The sequence below is a fragment of the Paroedura picta genome, chromosome 2 (genome assembly GCF_049243985.1).
Source record: "Paroedura picta isolate Pp20150507F chromosome 2, Ppicta_v3.0, whole genome shotgun sequence".
NCBI classification, from domain to species: Eukaryota; Metazoa; Chordata; class Lepidosauria; order Squamata; family Gekkonidae; genus Paroedura; species Paroedura picta.
The window spans coordinates 110,609,176-110,624,173 of record NC_135370.1 but is presented as its reverse complement, the minus strand read 5'-3'; the positions used below and the strand labels follow the sequence as shown (position 1 = coordinate 110,624,173).

At 40.1% G+C, this 14,998-nt stretch overlaps 1 long non-coding RNA gene across 1 annotated transcript in view; it reads left to right on the top strand.

The window, feature by feature from the left end:
• The window catches only part of LOC143830119 (uncharacterized), an 80,823-nt gene that overhangs the window by 40,396 nt on the left and 25,429 nt on the right, over positions 1-14,998 (top strand). Inside the window, exon 4 of the long non-coding RNA XR_013228356.1 lies at positions 1,097-1,217. This is a non-coding gene — a long non-coding RNA (uncharacterized LOC143830119). The remainder of the gene's footprint in view (positions 1-1,096; positions 1,218-14,998) is intronic.

Below are 14,998 nucleotides of genomic sequence, written 5' to 3'. Positions count from 1 at the left end.
TGTTATAAATTCTAAGTTATCTGTATCATTCTTGTTTTATGTAAACCTCCTTGAGACTTTGGGGAGGGTGGGATATAAATTAGACAGACAGACAGACAGACAGACAGATAATGTCCCATTTCTGGGTCTATTGAACCATACAGGGGTCAGGTTCATTATTATATATATATGAATAAGAGTTAAATGTTCTCTGATTTGCCCTGAATATGCCTTCTATAGCAACCATATTCACGTGATAATTTCCCTAGCTTTCTTGGACTAGACAGCAACCTTGAGGGAAGGGATATGATTTCTGCCCATTCTCCCTTGAGCTCTAACTCTGTACTATATACTCCACACTGTTCCCAAGGGTCCTCTAGCCATAACAAAAAAATCTGGTAGCCACAGGAGGCTACAGAAGAAAGAAGGCCTTATTTTTTCTGTTTCTATCCAATTTAAATAAAAGTTGTTGGATTTCCAACTTTTGTGCTTTTGTGCTATCCCACTGTTCCTAATGGAAGCACGCTGTAGTTTTCCCTTTATCTTGGTCTTGTTTTCCTCAAAGTGACTGAAGTGAAGTGTCATTTTTTCCTATCTCTGACATCAGTAGGTAAACCCAATACAGCAGTGTTCAGATACATACATACCCTGTGCCCTCCATTGGCACCTAAACTGTGTGGCAGATAATTTTAACTTTAACTTTAATTTTAACTTTAACTTTAATACCATAGCGTTATGCCTTGGAACTGAAAACTGTCTTTGTACAGTTACTTTGGATCATCATGATTCTGGACAAATTCACTTAGTTCTCAGCATGCATATTCTGATTCCTTTCTGTATAGACTCTGGCTCTAAGCACATCCCAGAGGTTGTTATAGAAATCTTGTTTTTTTTGCAAGATGGAAAAATTAGTTTGCTATTTTGTGCTTTGAGGAACTAAGCAGCAAGTACAACAAGATCAGGATGTGCACTTCAGATGCTTCTAAGCCTCTTGATTAATTTAGTTTGCTTATCTAAAACACTAGGTCGAACAATCAAAATTCTTAAGGGTTGGTTTGGATCCAGTAAACAATTAATGGTATGAATTTATGGAATGGATCTCTTTCCCTTCCCACAGCTGCCTCTTGTGCCTTTCCCCAAACCTCTTCCTGATGATAAGGAACAGAGAAGAATGTAGGATGAGGGCTGCAACAAAAATGGGATCTGCAGAAATCTCCCTTGCTTCTCATGCTAGACAGGTAAGTGTGATATCTGTTTGCCTCTTGAGCAGCAAATCCCCGTGGCACCGCCCATTCCGTTCCTGAGGTCCACTGAAGACTATAAGGAAAACAAAGAGAGATCAGTTCTGAGAACTTTGTCTACTCACAGTTTAACCCATTGAAATCAAAAGAAAAATGTTAAACATAGTAAAACTAAATAAAGGAATTACCAGTAAAAACAAATATGAAAACCTAATGTAAAAGGTAACTTCTGGACCACCAAGTGGTTCAGTTCCTAAAACATTTCACATTACAGGTTCTAGCTAGTTGGGGCAAGCACCATTAAAGGTGCATTTAGGTGTTATCATTTTTGGCATTTCATTCACTATGTGCTATATGCTAAGCTTTTTATTCCTGTTTGGTCTCTGAATCTATTAAATATCTTCACTATTCAGTTTACTAATCTACTGCTAATTTACCCTCTACCTATAAGTATGGACTGATAACTCTCATTTCATTGTGTCTGAGAAAGCATGCCTGCACCTGAAATCTTACAGCTTGAATAAAAGTTTGCTGGTCTTCAAGGTGCCATTGGACATGATAGATTCAGGATACCTACCTGAATCTGTCATTTGCCACACTGATGGTGCAGGATGAGTACTTAGTGCCCTGACCACTGGTGATTCATAAGCTCACCTATATTATTATTATTATTATTATTATTATTATTATTATTATTATTATTATTATTTCGATTTATTTCCTGCCACTCCCAAATGGCTCACGGCGGGTTACAATGTCTTAAAAGACCCATTAAAACTCCCATTAAAAGACTTTAAAATGTCACAACATGGCAGCACAATAATAAGATCCCCTTCCTACCCCCATTCCTAAAAAAAGGGGGGGTGGAGGAGAAGGAGGTCAACGATGTTCAAGAAGCCCGGGGGAGAGCAGTCGATGTACCCCGGCAGCCCCAGCCTCAACCATAGACCTGGCGGAAGAGCTCCGTCTTGCAGGCCCTGCGGAACGTTAAAGGGTCCCGCAGGGCCCGCAGCTCACCCGGGAGCTCATTCCACCAGGTGGGGGCCAGGACCGAAAAGGCCCTGGCCCTGGTCGAGGCTAGGCGTGCTTCCCTAGGGCCGGGAACGACCAGAAGATTCTCACTCGCAGAGCGCAGAGCCCTGCGGGGGGCATAGGGCACTAGGCGGTCCCTCAGGTATGTGGGTCCCAGCCCACGTAAAGCCTTAAAGGTTAGAACCAGAACCTTGAACCGGATCCGGACAGCAATTGGTAACCAGTGCAGCTGCCTCAGCACAGGCTGGATGTGGGCCCTCCAAGGTGTGCTGGTGAGGACCCTAGCGGCTGCATTTTGTACCAGCTGGAGTTTCCGGATCAGAGACAGGGATAGGCCTGCGTAGAGCGAGTTACAGAAATCTAATCTGGAGGTGACCGTTGCATGGATCACAGTGGCCAGGTGTTCGGGGGACAGGTAGGGCGCTAGTAGCCGAGCTTGGCGAAGATGGAAAAATGCCTGGCCGGCTACTTTCCTGACCTGCGCCTCCATAGTCAGGGAGGCATCAATGGCCTGGGACGCGATGGTAAGTTTCTGGCCTGGGACGCGATGGTAAGATGCGCCCCTGCCAGGGTGGGTAAATGCGCTTCCTGTTCCCGCCCCCTACTTCCCAGCCACAGGACCTCCGTCTTGGAGGGGTTGAGTTTCAGGCGACTCTGCTCAAACCATTCTGTCACTGCTTCCAAACATCTGGCGAATGGTTCCGGGGGGGAGTCTGGGTGGCCGTCCATGAGGAGATAGAGCTGGGTGTCATCAGCGTACTGATGGCAGCCCAACCCAAAACTCCGTACCAGCTGGGCCAGAGGGCGCATGAAGATGTTAAATAGTGTGGGGGAGAGAACCGCGCCCTGTGGGACCCCACAAGGGAGTCCATAAGGGCGCAAGAGCTCATCCCCCACTGCAACCCTCTGGGTCCGGTTCTATAGAGAAGTGGTCCTTGCAGATAAGGACTCCCAAGTATTGTACGACATTAAACATCAAAATCCTAACCCATACTCCTAAACTACTGTTCAGAAATGCTGCAAATTTTGACTTGAATTGAAAAGGAAAATCTTTCTTTGTCACAATAATCATTTGATACTACTGAAGGCATCCAAAAGTCATATTTTAAAATGTTGTGGTTTTTAGATGACTTCTATATTCCAGCTTCCTGTACATACACACATATATACACACACATATACATACACACATATACATATACACACACATATATAATTGCAAATGAATATATGTTCAATTTAAAAATAAACACTACAACGTGCTTACTAGGCGATCGGTTCCAAATTTCATTCAGGAACAGAGATGGGGTAGGAAATCACCTTTTTGTCCAGTGCCGATTCACAGTTTTAAAAAGCTACTGAGTGAATATATTCATATCAAAAAAGTGTATGATATTACTTTCTCTCCCAAGTTCAGAAAATAGGAACTCTCCAAGTTTCTCAGGTCTGTAAGATGGAGCTCTTCCATCAGGCCTATGGTCAAGGACAATTATAACCAAATCCAAATATCTGGCCTCTCTCCCGCCTCTCCTGCCCTCCTTTCCTCTTCTGAAACCTCCTAGTAACCTGTACCTGGCAGGCTATAAACCACCAATCCAAGATTTTTGGCTGACGCTATTGTTTCCAATATGTGGTTTGGAATTTTAATCCATTTAATCTATTTTACATGTTTCATATGGAATTTACTGGTTTTATTGAGTTTTAGATTCTGTAAACCGCCCCAAGACGGTATGTCTATGAGGGACGGTACATAAATCACTAACTAACTAACTAACTAACTAACTAACTAACTAACTAACTAACACACACACACACACACATTGTTTAAAACACTGAGAATGTAAACTAAAAATATATGCTAAAATAATCTTAGACACCAAATGCAAGTGCAAATATAAATATTTCCCAGAGCTTCTGAAAAATGCTCAAATGTCTTAGTAGGTCACTGGAGGAAGAAATCTCCATAGAAGCCACTGTAAAAGTTTACCTGTAACTCCATAATACTGATACTTAGCAGAGAAATGGAACACTCAGCACCACATTCATTGTTCACTGGATTTGGGGTGAAATGTGGGAGTGAATATGATTTCAAATATGGTGGCCAAAATATTGCATTCTCAAGTTTGACAAAAGTTGCATTTGGCAAAATGTGTGGGGTTTTTTTTGGCAACTTGGCCTAATCATAAAGCAGAGCACCAAGCTTAAAATGTATGGATATAACTACAAAAATATGAGATAGGCAGGGTCCACATACTTTGGCTAAACTCTCTCTCTCTCTCTCTTTCTCTAAACCCCACATAAAACATAACCCAAGATAGCGGTGTACCCCAAAGCTCCCTCCCAACCCAGCAGCCATCTACCTGGTAGTCAATTTGGTGAGGATGTTTTACAGGAGCAAGTGTTGGACTGTGAGTGTGTATGTGTGTGTATGAGAGAGAGCGAGCGAGAGAGAGATCTTGTCATTAGTGCAGGACTTTTTCCAGCAGAAGGTGCAAGTTAGAATGATTTTGAAAGAGACATTCTCTACTTCCCTATATTGGCATTGAAAAAGATTGTGGCAGAATATATGGAATGCTTTCCTTGATACTTGCCAGAACTCAGTTTCTGGGTACCTTTAATGAACATGCACTGACTGCTGAAGCAGTTTACTACTTGTAATTTGGCTGAATCTGGGTCCAGTGTATATGAGCAGGTAGCTCTGAGCTTAAACTATGAATAATTGATTAAAATGTAATTTTGCAGAGTTTGATAAGGAGAGCACAGTAGGAGCTTCTGAGCAAAGGAATTACATGCACGTTACATAAATTTGGTCTCTGCTACTGAGCGAAAACTGCACATCAGGAGAGACTTCATTACATGGGTGCAACGTGCATGATATGTCAGTGATACAGGAACACCTTCTGTCTTTGTTCTGGATTTCACAGACAAATGCATAAAAAGAGGAGAGTGTAACTGTGACAGATAGAAGTTTAGAGAAAAGCATTCATGCTCTAACATTGAACGAAAAAGAAGGCCAAGGTTGACCTGTACCTGTACATATCAGGCAATTTGTGTCTTTCCTGAGGCCTGCTGCTATTTTAGTAATAGCTTGTTACAAAATATCTTGTAAGGCAGTAGTCCTCAACCTTTTTCAGGCCGGTGACTGGGGGCCGGAGAGGGAGGCCTGGGGACCGGTGCCGGCGCCTCCCCCCCACAGAGTGGCACTCGCTGCTCTGGGAGCGATCAGCTGCCAAAGCAGCCAATCGCTCCTGGCGCAGCAAGCGCTGCGGGGGGGGGGAGGTGCGCCCGTTGGTCCGCCGGTGACTGCACCACTTCCTGGTACCAGTCCGCAGCCCGGGGGGTTGGGGAACACTCTAAGGCACAATCTGGTTGCAAAAAATAATTTTCTGCTAATGATGTACTATAGCCACTAATTATTTTAAAATTGTCCTCTTAATACAATCCTGACTCAATTCCTGAGAATTAACAATTACATTTTTTTTATTAGGACAAATGTATAACTACAGTAAAACAATACTAGATTATTATAGACTAGACGTGATTTTTGTGAATGAAAAGAAAGGCACAGATCAGGGGTATCAATGACTGGAAAAGAAAGTGATGCCAGGAAGAAGGGTTTAGATTTCTTAGGCCCTTAGATAACCTTTCTGGGATAAACAAACCTGCACAAAAGAAACAGGCTTCACTTTAACCAAAAGGAAACCATACAGTGCATAATATCAAAAAGGTGTCTGAGCAGATTTTAAATTAATCCCAGGGGGGAAGCTGCCAGGAGCTGGTGAGCATCCTGTCTAGGACACAGCAGTCCAAAAGGATGACTGTATAAATACTCAGGGTAATATAGATAGGAGCATAATAGAACTAAGAAGTCACAGTAGGATGGTAAAGGAGTGCCATGTGTGGGGACTGAGGGCTGAGGGAGGCAACGGTTGCTGGAATGCAAATCAAGGAAACTATGAAAAGCAAAAGGTCTTTTTAAAAGAGTATAGTGAACAGAAGGGACCAAAGGATCTCGAAAAAAAATGTAATTTAATAATTAGGCATGCCAAAAGGTAATTTGAGGAGTGAATTGCTAAAAGTATCAAGACAAACAACAAACATTTCTTTAAATTTATCAGGAACAGGAAACCCAGCCAAAGAAGCAGTTGGGCCCTTGAATGACCAAGGAATAAAGGGTTTTTTTTAAAGGAAGATGGCAGAAAAAATTGCAGAAAAGCTTAATTTTTTTTGCCTCTTAATTGTGGAAAGCGCCACTATTTTTAAGAATAGGGTCTAAAGAATTTAGTTGGATTGAGCTGATGGGATATTAAATTCTAGAACTCCTGGAGAATATTTAAAAACAATGTCTCTAGGTCTTGAATCTATATACCTAAGAGTTCTTAGGGAACTCATATGTGAGGTTTTTAACCCACTAACCCAGGGGAGGATGGTATATAAATGTAAAATAAATAAAAAATATGTCACATCAAATTCAGCCACTGTACCAGAAGACTGGAGAGTAGCAAATTACATTGTTTTTTTAAAAGGGATTCAGAAAGAAACCAAGAAGTTACAGGCCAGCTAGTCTAATATCTTTCCCAGACAAAAATAGAAAAAAAATGTAATAAGAGATAGGATTATATAGGAACATAGAGGAACAATGCCCGCTGAGGAAAAAACAGCGTGGCTTCTGCAAAGGGACATCCTGCCTCACTAACCATTTGGAGTTCTTTAAGAAAGTGAACAAGCATGTAGATAATGGTGACCCAGTAGATATTATATACTTAGACTTTCAAAGAGCTTTTTACAAGATACCTCATCAAAGAATCTAGAGTCATGGGATAAGAGAACAGATTTTTCTTATGGATTAAAATTGGTTAAATAACAAGAAGCAAAGAGTAGGAATAAATGGGTAGTTTTCACAATGGAGGGAAGTGAGCAGTGAAGTCCCACAAAGATTGTTATTGGGCTGGTACTATTTAGTTCATTGATAAATGATCTGGAACTAGAACTGAGCAGTGTTGTGGCTAAATTTGTAGATGACACAGAATGGAAGGTGAAAATCCAGGATGACTGTGAAGATCTTAAAAAATTGGGAAGTAAGCAATGTGACAAATGAGACTCAGTGTTGGCAAGTGTAAAGTGATATGCATTGGAACAAAACATCTCAACTTCAATATTTGCTAATGGAGTCTGAATGTGCTGAGAGGGAAAAAGGTATAGTGTAATGAAAGTGTGATCCTAACATGCCACAGTGGTGAAAAGGCAAGGTCTTTGTGGGGGATTATTAGAAAAGAGTTGAAAATAAAATGTCTTCTGTATGATGTCATTGTACAGATCTATGATATGGCCTTATTTGGAATATATGCATAGTTCTGGTCACCACATTTCAAAAAAGACGTCATAGAGGTGGAGAAAGTGCAGAAGATGGCAACCAAGAGGTTTAGGCAGTTGGTGCTTCTTTCCTATGAGGAAAGGCTGAAGAATCTGGGACTGCTTTAGACAGAAGGACACAATAGAAGTTTATAAAATTATGCATGGGGTGCAGATAGTTGACAGAGATAACTTTCCTTCCCTGTCCCCCGAAAAACTAGAACTCCAGTGTATCCCATTAAGCTGATGGCCTGCCGATTCAAGAAAAACAAAAGGAAATACTACTTTATACAAGAGGAGATTAAATGTGAAATCTGCTGACAGAATGTAGTGATGGCCACAGGCATAGATGGCTTTGCATATATAGGTTACACATTGATGATTTTAAAAGGGGATTAGGCAGATTCATGGAGGATGTGTCTATCAGTGGCTATTATCCATCAAAATTAGATATAAACAATACAAAAAGGATACACGGTATCAGTATGTAGAATTAAATGCTATACAATAAACTATTCAAAAGAGTAATCTCAAAACTGAGAAGGGCAATAAAAATGGTGAGGGGTTTGGAGACCAATCATATGAGGAAAGGCTGAGGGAACTTGGAGAGAAGATGACTAAGAGGTGACGTGATAGCCATCTTCAAATACTTGAATGGGTGTCATATGGAGCATTGGTCCCCAACCTTTTTCAGGCTGGGGGTGAGAGGGGTGTTTAGTTCTATCAGTGATTGCTAGCCAGGGTGACTCCGCATTCAGTAAACCTATGAATCTGAGAGCCAGGAAACAACACCAGAGGAAGGTATTTGCCTCTATGCTCTGTTCTTAGCCCTTCAGGTGAACTGGTGGGCTACTATGTGAGACAGGATGCTAGACTAGATGGAACACTGGTCTGATCCAGCAGAACTCTTCTTATGTTGTAATGTTTTCTGTGTTACCAATGGAAGTGTATGCTACTTCCCTATCCTTTCCTCTTCACCTCTTGATAATTGGGGGAGGGATGGGATTTTTAGCCATCATGTTAGTAGATTGATGTTTTAATGGGAATTTTAATGGGGTTAGTTGTTGTGACCCACCTCGAGCCTGTTGGGAGAGGCGGGAAATAAATAAATATAATAATAATAATAATAATAATAATAATAATAATAATAATAATAATAATAATAATAATAATAATAATAATTTGTATAAGCAATATCTAGGTCACAATCCAGCACAATCCAAACAAGTCCCACTGATTTTAATGTAAAAGCTCGGTACCTGTATATGTTCCTTATAGAACTCAAGGATGTTTAAAATATTCTTGATAATTTCTGCTTCATTGTATCCATTACATTCAAATTGCACTTTTCCTGAATGTTCAAAGCATTTCATGTCTATTTATCTCAGTAGTCCTTACAATAGTCCTACCAAGATCTCCAGTACAGTTACTGCGATACTACAGAGAGAGAACTGGGGCTCTGAGGAGTTTCCTTTTGTACCAGATTAGGCTTGATCCAGGAGATCCATTGCTAGGGATTCCAAGTAATTTTTAAAGAACTCAAAGCAACCATGTGGATGGAGGGGTTCGGATAAGGGCCGTGGTATTGGGGGGTGGGTGGGTTCCCCTTTCCCACTGTACCATTTTGGTAATGTAAATCATCCAACTTCCCAAGCAGCAATTTATTCAAACAACAGCTTGTAACTTATTCAAATAACAGCTCTCTTTTTCCAGGGGTGGGGCAGTTAATGGCAGCAGTGTTCGAGATTGGGCAAACAGCATAGGGGAGGAAATTTAAGTCCCATTTCCTTCCCATTTCCCTTCCCTGCTTGCTGCTTTATAGCCCCTTCTTTTTTAAAAACATTATGTCTCTTTAGCTCACTGCTCTCCTGGGACAACATAGCAAGTCAATGGCTGAGATGATATTTACTTCAAGGATTTTCCCACTCTTACTCTAAGCTAGTACACTTATCAGTGCTGGACCAGCCTCACAGTTAACCATACATATTAGATATACAATTGTATCTGCATACTTGAATAGGTCCAAATTCTGCTAGTCTTACAAAAATAAATAATATTGCTCAGCCTCTTTCATGAAAGGAAGTGCTCAGCAACTTTGACCCATGCCTATCTTCCAGTGAATTAAAAATATTGCTGTTCCCGGATAGTCTGAAGCCATGAAAAAAGTGGTATCTCATTCTCAGAGGAATTTGGTAGGAGGAATCTCAAGCAAAATAGGCTGAGGAGTTTCTGGAAAACAAGCTTGCAGAAGGAACGGCTGTTGAGATAGTAAAAACAGGTGTTTCAGTCAGTCTATGTAGACTGGCCCACATCAGACTGAATTGTGAAGAAATGTCTACACAGCAAGCTATTCTTATGACAGAGCAGAAAGCTCTAAAATATTTGTAGTTATTTCAACTTAAAACATGTTTATTCAGATGAAAGTCCCACTAAATTGAGGCTTACTCCTGAGTAACTCTACATAGGATCAAAGCTTTAATGACTAACTTGAAAAATCCCCCCCTCCAAAAAAAAGAAAAAAGAATATGGCATTGTGAGGTATAATTGCAAGCATTGCTTTCCATGGTCTCCAAGGATCTTTGTAGAAAAAGGAAAACAAATAGCCTAACAAACAGATTCAACAAGATTTTGTTGCAATGTGCACCAATATTAAATAAATAGTTACAGCATGCTCTTGTGCTGTCAACTTAATTAGATGTGACCCTGAATATGGCACTTGGCTATTGTGCTATACTCTACAGAGCTGGAGGTTCTGGCCTTGACGTCATTCTGAGAGAGAAAGAGACACTGCTGGCCAGTGGGCTTGTATTTTTAATTATCTTACTCAGCTAATCTTCCTTGTACCTTGACTGCTAGGAGAGATTAACTGAGGAAGATAATTAGAGATAAAAGCCTGTTGGCCAGCAGTGTTTCTTTCTTTCTTGGTGTGACTTTAGGACAAAACCCACCAGTTTTCCTTGACTATGGATTGTTAGCTTTCAGAATTCTCAACAGTCACAGTCTGGCTGAATATTATATTTGTTGCATGAGAAATATCCTGGGCTTTTTTCAGGATAATGGGAATGCAGAAACAGGAAAATTGGTGGATGGATAGGAATGTGCTTAATCCATCTCACACTGGCAGTTCTTTCAAGCAAATGTAATGTAGCTGGGCTTTTGTTTTCATAGTCTGACTAGAGGACAAAAACTATTAAAATGGAAGGATTTTTGGGGTGTTGTGTGTGTGTGTGGGGGGAGTTAAGCACCTGTTCCACCTACCAATTCTCCCCTGCAAATGTCCTTGTCTGTTGATTGGTATAGTGCCCTTGTTGTTCCGTCAAACCTGAATTCTGAAAGCATCTTCCACCCACCTGAGGAACATTCAGAGATATTTACATGAAGGTCAAATTAGAGAGAAGATACTACCAATCAGCAGTTTTTATCTCTTGGATTCTCTCCAATTGAGAAGCATGGAACATTAGATATATGTAATGCTGACAGATGAACCCCTTTACCAGCAGCATCTCTTTTTCTCTCATTTTGATTCAAATACCTATACATTTTCTGGAGGTCAGTTCAGAAATTTCAACCACTAGGGCTTTTATCATGGTGACCAATATTCAACATATTGTTGTTTATAATATGCTTATCATGGCTCAATGCCTGAACACTTCCCCCAAACTCTGCAACCTATCTACAAAAAATGAACTCTCAGATTGACCTAAAAGTCTCTATATAGCCCCAAGGAAATGCTGTCTTGCAGAGACTATAGATCAAAGAAGAGATGCCCAGAGTTAAATGATTAAAATTCTTTGGATGATGGATTGTGTGGAGTTCTTAAATGATTTTGTTGCCTAATTATGGCATTTATTTAATACATGGTCTCATATTTAAAAAATATACCCTGAACACTAACTGTGTAGTTGGTAGCACCACATTAATTAGGTTTTGATTTATATGCTAATTTTATCTCTAACCCTTTCACAAATGCGACTGCACATGAAAAAAAAAAAGAAAGACCGAATTCTGCCTCACTAGAAAACGATGCACAATTCTCACTGAACTGTTTTTGTTACCAATATGCTTGGTGATATGTATATGCCAGCTAATACACAATACCTTGTGTATGCTTTCTCTGCCTAACCTACCTCGTAGGGCTGTTGTGAGGATAAAATGGAGGACACGAGAATGATTTAAGCCACTTTGGGTCCCCGTAAGGGGAAAAAGTGGAATATAAGTGAATTGGATAAATGAAATAAAAATAAGGAATAATATACAATAGCAGCACAATAACACTTGATCATAGAACAGTAATAAATAAAAAGATACTGCATGGTACAGGGGGTTGGACTAGATGACCCAGGAGAACCCTTCCAACTATATGATTTTAAGATTCTATAAAATAAACAGTATTCCCATGCTTTAGTGGTTAAAGTGTTGTCCTAGGATTTGTGGGACCCAGGTTGGAATCCCTATTCATTCATGGAAGTTTGTTAGGTGACTTTGTGCCAGTCACTCTCTCAGGACAATCTCCTTCACTGTATTGTTCTGAGGATAAAAGAAGAACAAAGTAAGCCTCTTTGGGTCCCCAGTGAGGAAAAAGGGAGTTATAAATAAACAAATAATCAGCATCCATGAAATATAAAGAACCAGGAAGAGAAAGGTCAGACAGCATCATATTATGAAATCAGTGAAGCTGTTTATCAAGTTTCCCTCTAGAATTAATCGAATCAGATCTCAGTCCAAAATCAAGGGCGCAAGATGCATTTCTGGATGCCATATCAAAAAACCCTGTCATGGTATGCTGTGAAGGTGAGGCTCAGCAACTTGATGAACAGGAGACCACCTGGAGAGTTTTATGAATGCCGAAACTTCTCTAGACCATGCTTCTTCATTTTTCAAAAAAGAAGCTGGTAATTCAGAGAGCCTGATACACATATTGTAACTTTGATATAATGATATTAAGTTGCCAACTTATTAAAAAAACATTTCGAAAATGTTATCCAACAAGGAAACCAAGGCAGTTTCTAACTCATTTCTGCAATGGAAGCAGGGCTGAAAATAATTCAGATAATCTATGTAGAGTTGGCAGCTACCAGGACAAACTCCATCGCCAGATAGACCAAGGCAGGTCAGTGCTGTTTGCACTGTTAGACTTTTCAGCAGCATTCGACACAGTCGACCTTGAGCTTTTAGCTTATCACCTCACATGGCAGAATGAGCTCCCTGAAGAGATCAGGGCCCTTCCTGAACTTCCACAGATTCGTAGGGCCTGTAAAAGGAAGCTCCTCCATCAGGCATTTGGTTGAGGCTGACTCAGCCAACACCTGCTGATCCCCCCCCCCCCAGACACCCCCCTCCATGACCTGAACCAAACTGACCTCTTTAGGGATTGTTGTTACAATATGAATCTGTTATAATATTCTGTTTAATTTTGGAACCAACCACCCTGAGTCTTATGGGCGGGCGGTATAGAAATTCAAGGAAATAAACAAATATATGTCAGCCCTTTTGGGCAGACTTAATTAGCAAAGAAGAGCTAATGGTATATTCTTCATATATAGCAAGTTACATAAACTATTCTTAAGTTTTCATGTGACCATGGAATTGTAGAACATTTTATCTTGCTCTTAAAATATTCTAGAACTTCATTATTTCTTCTATAGATGCATGAGAGTTTGCAATGGCCAGGGATGGCACATCACAGCACAAATTATTTAAATGCACCTAAGACATTTCTGATCATCTTTTATTCTCATGAACACAAGTAATTAAACTTGAAAATACACACAGACCTAATTGAGAATGAGGCCTATTGAACTGATTGGTACTCACTTCTGAGTAAAGGAACATAGTATTTGGTTGGACAACAAAGAAGAAAATGATGAACCAAAGGATTAGCAACTGACAAGTTGTTTTAGCAACTGACAAGTGTATGAGATATTGTCATGGGGTAAGCAGTAACTGCCAATGCCATGGGCAATCTTCTTTTATTTCAGCAGACAAAAAATCAGAATGGGCTGAAGATAAACTCAAGATTGAGGCAGATTGTAGTCACACGTGTCTTGTGCACAGCAAGTGGGAGATTCAAACCATCATTCTGCATTTGAAGTCCATTATCACAGCAGTACCATTTCTGGTACATAATGTGCTTGTAAAATACTGTCAAGTTGCAGCCAACTTATGGCAACCCGAACAAAGGGCTTTCAAGGCAAGTAAGAATCAGAGGTGATTTGCCATTGTCTTCTACTGCAAGTCTTCCAAATACCGACCCTGTTTAGCTTCTGACCAGATTGAGCTACACCATGCTACCTTCCCTCCCCTAGTATATAATGCTGGGTCTAATATCATCAAAAGACAGTTAGTGACTACAATCCATAAATATATAAATGCACAAAAGCCATACATCAATATCTTCTCCTGAGACTTTTCTCCAACTGCCTTATCTTCAGAGGTAGATGGTTACCAAAGAGAGGCCCTTCACTATAATGGTGTCCTAGCTGGATTTCCAGAGAGACATGCCCAATGGAGAACTCAGGCTTCTGTGCTCTCACCAGATTTTGGAAGCTAAGTAGGGTCCCTGGCAAGTATTTGGATGAGAGACCTCCAAGGAATACCAGAATCATAATACATGCAAACCAACTCTGAACATCTCTTGCCTTGAAAATCCTAAGTGGTGCTGTAAGTTAGCTGTGTCTTGACAGCACTTTCCATCACCATATGTCCAATATTTCTTTTTCTATATTTGGGGCTCCAGACTCCATTAGTTTTGTTTGCCTAAGCTCTTAAAAGTAATTACCTTTTATTGTACCTTATTATTGTATTTCCATTATTGTTCAATTTGTACTGTTAAGTTTCTTCACACCACAGGCAGAGTAGTCCCTGTACATGGGTTAAGCTGTAGGGATCTTTTTGTAGTTCCTATAAAAAGCTGCTCCAGGTGGAAGAGGTTTTGGGGATGGTGTGAGATGCAGGGGGCTACAGAAAGAAGGGGAAAGAAGCAAAATTCCCTTCTGAGAATGGAACTCATGGTAGTCGGCATTTCCAAATCACAATGTAGAAATGTCCACTGAATCCAAAAGTACTGAAACTTAATTCAGAGAATGTTCCTTATGCTACATCACAGAAACCATTGGAATCTAACTATATAGCGAAAATCTTCAATCTCAGTGTTTTAGATGAATTTTAAGTGTGTGTCTTATTTATTCTGAATTATACCTGTTTCAACTTCAGTGTTCACCACTGAAAACCATTTTGATTAATTCTGTATGTAGCACTATACATTAAAACACTAAAGGATAATTCATAATTAAAGCACATAAAGGGATAATGGCACAATCCTATTGTATTCAATAGTACTACATCAATATAAGTGGTATGCGAATCACTTTTTAAGCATCATCACTGTTTTTACC